Source organism: Oryzias melastigma, linkage group LG9, assembly GCF_002922805.2.
Source record: "Oryzias melastigma strain HK-1 linkage group LG9, ASM292280v2, whole genome shotgun sequence".
NCBI lineage: Eukaryota > Metazoa > Chordata > Actinopteri > Beloniformes > Adrianichthyidae > Oryzias > Oryzias melastigma.
Window position 1 is genome coordinate 31,246,918 of NC_050520.1, and position 3,031 is coordinate 31,249,948.

Sequence of the window (3,031 nt, forward strand, 5' to 3'; positions counted from 1 at the left end):
CAATAAAAACTGATTATCTAGAAGTTTTTTAGATTAATAACTTGAAGAATTGGACTAATGATACCAGTTATATTTGCAGCAGAAAGTTGTAGTGGGGACGTAGGTAGGAGAGAATTAAGAATGAACAGAACTGGCTTAAACTGAGCCTCACGCTGACTAATGAAGCTATTTAGATGAGGGGACGAATATTTCAGTAATGATGGTTAAATAATTAAAATCTTAGGAACTCTTGTTTGTTTTTCCTTATTGTACTCTTCTAATATCTCATTGTGTGTTTTGTGACATACAATATACAGTATGTATTGAAACCTTCCATATTTTTTGATAATTTTAACAAAAAAACATTCTTTTTTTTAGGTACAACATCCAGTGGAAACCCAAAAGACACCGACAGGTAAAGCAAAAGCAAAGTATGCTCCTTGCAAGATCCCTGCAAAGACCGAGACTAATAGCTATATTTTCAGCAGGCACAAGGCCTTGTTTTTTTTCTCAGTGCATTTCAGTAATTTCCTGACACCAAATGCTAAGGTGGCATAAGAGACGCAGTGAAAAAAGAGGGGCAATTTAGCCCTCAATTTGAAACAAAATTGCATTTGGGTTCAAACCTTTGCAGACAGCCTCAGCCTGTGGGCAGTTTTCTTGGCAATAGTTAAAAAGGATCACAAACACCCACCTCCTTTCACTAAAATACATCAATAAACAAATAAATATTGCATTCTACGTGTAGATCAATTTGTTCTCTTTACAAAGTGAGGCGAACAGGAATACTACTTCATCTTCTGTGTTTCTTTGAGAGGCGTTGAGAAAAAAAACAAGCAAATGATGCTCTCTGTCTTTTGAACTGTTGGTTTTCTATTCTTCCCTGAAAAAACATGCGTCTGGTCTGTATTTAACTCTTTGCCTTAATGCTCTCAATTTACCTCAAGGCCAGTGTTCACGCCGGTCTGAGTACACAGTCTGAAATGGCTGTAGGCTTTACTCGATTTAAAATCACCTATGAAATTTGGAGCCAATTTAGAAAATATAAAGAGCATTTTTGGCTGAAATTACTGAACTAATGGAAGGAGATTCCTGTCGAAGGGGCTGGTAAAGAATCACCCATATTTCATCTGAATCCATCCACTAGGTCTGTATTTCGAGACTGAACCAAAAATGTGACACAGTGGTCAACACATCAGAAACAGCTACAATTGAAACTATATACTAACTCAACATAAATATGTGTTTTTCTCACGAGGCGATCATCAAAACACTAAACTTAGCTAAAAAAATGAAACTTATACCCAGGGTGGGTAGTAACTCATTACATTTACTCCATTACATTCACTTAAGTAACTTTTTAGGTAAATTGTACTTGTGAGAGTTGTCATAATATGACTTACTTTTTAATTGAGTTCAACTCTGAGAGAAAAACGCAACTTTTCTGCTTGTTAGCATTACTTTTGACTAGAATAAATCGAAATAATCCAAAACGATCCTGTGGTGGAGAAACTTCCCCTTTAGGTCATGTGACTCCTTGTTACCAATCATATGAAGCCAGACACAAACTCTTTGCGGCAGGAAGGGAAATCGCTCCTATCAACAATGGCGACAGCTTTATTAAAAATGTGATTATTGCATTATTTTTTTTAATTTACTCATTCTTTTATGAAAGAAATGGGATGTTACTCATTAGTTACTCACTACTTGAGTAGATTTTTATCCAAGTACTTTTTTAGTACTATTTTGGCAAAGTAACAATATTTTTACTTGAGTTAAATTTTTGAATACTCTACCCACCTCTGCTTATAGCTTACTGACTTTATTTTGACATTCAGAATAATTAACGCCCTGTAATTTCATAAGTGTTTGCCAGCTGGACAGCCAGGATGCTTGTATTATCTATTAAAATTATATCTTTTAGGTTACATGGGGTTAAGTGGTGCAATAAATAAAAGTATCGTCTCTTCTGTGTTTTTGTTATAGCTTTAGGGATCCACTCTTTATTATTTTTTTTGTTTGTTTTTTAACATGTTATGCTTGTATTATTTTTTTATAACGGAGTACGTTTACACAGTGGTAACTTGCTATATTGCAGTTAATCTTTTGCGTTTTCGTTGTTTTTTTTTTTTTCTTAACAGCACATTGTCGTCTGCATCCTGATTGGCTGTTGGTCTCGTCAATCAATCCTCTCAGTTCCATGTCTCTTGTACAGAACGTGTTCAGGTTGCCAAATTCACATAAATCTTCAATCGTGATCAGATCTTTCTTTTTTATTCTATAATTTTGGACACATGTTTTTTTTTTTTTTTCTAAATATTTAAACTGGGAAAATGTGCATGTGTGTCTGAAAAGGGGCATAATGTGTGTTGTGAGGGGCTTTATAACCTTAAATCTGTAATCCTACTTTGTGGATTTGTTTGGAGGATGTAACCTCTGCCATAAACGGGGAAACACTGTAAAGGAAATAAGCTTAAAATGCATTTTCAAGTATTTCTGTCTTTAAATCCTTGTGAATCAGACAAAAAATTGTCTTTGTATTTGTTGCATAAAAATACACTAGGCGGGCGACAAGCTCCCTTCTCCATTCCATTCTCATGCATCCACTTGCAGACAAAGATCCACAAGATCCTCGAACGTCTTTGTGTTCTTCATCTGAGCTGGAATCTGGATCAAAACTGTACGACTGGATCACTCCAATTCTGCTGGCAGAGAAGTGTTAGGTTGGGCATGAGGGGCTGTAAGCTAGCAGGAGAGAACATTGAAAATTTGAAAACTGAAAAAAATATGAAAACTTGAAAAAAAGACACTGTAAATAAAAAAAACATGAAAATTGGAAAACAAAAGTTTTGAAAAATGTGAAAAAACCTGAAATAAAAAAAAATGTTTTCACATTTTCAAAACTTTTTTTCTTATTTTCTGTTTTTTTTTTCTAATTTACAATGTCTTGTTTTCAAATTTTCCGGGTTTTTTTCAGTTTTCGAATTTTCAGGGTTTTTTTCAGTTACATTGTCTATTTTTCGAGTTTTCCATCTGTTTTTCGTTCACTTTA

The 3,031-nt window shown here is 34.3% G+C and overlaps 1 long non-coding RNA gene across 1 annotated transcript; it reads left to right on the forward strand.

Moving 5' to 3' along the window:
• Positions 1 to 345: 345 nt before the first annotated feature.
• On the forward strand, positions 346 to 2,804 carry LOC118599174. The gene is made up of 2 exons (XR_004948472.1): positions 346 to 394; positions 2,121 to 2,804. It is a non-coding gene; the product is annotated as an uncharacterized LOC118599174 (long non-coding RNA).
• The last annotated feature ends 227 nt before the right edge of the window (positions 2,805 to 3,031 follow it).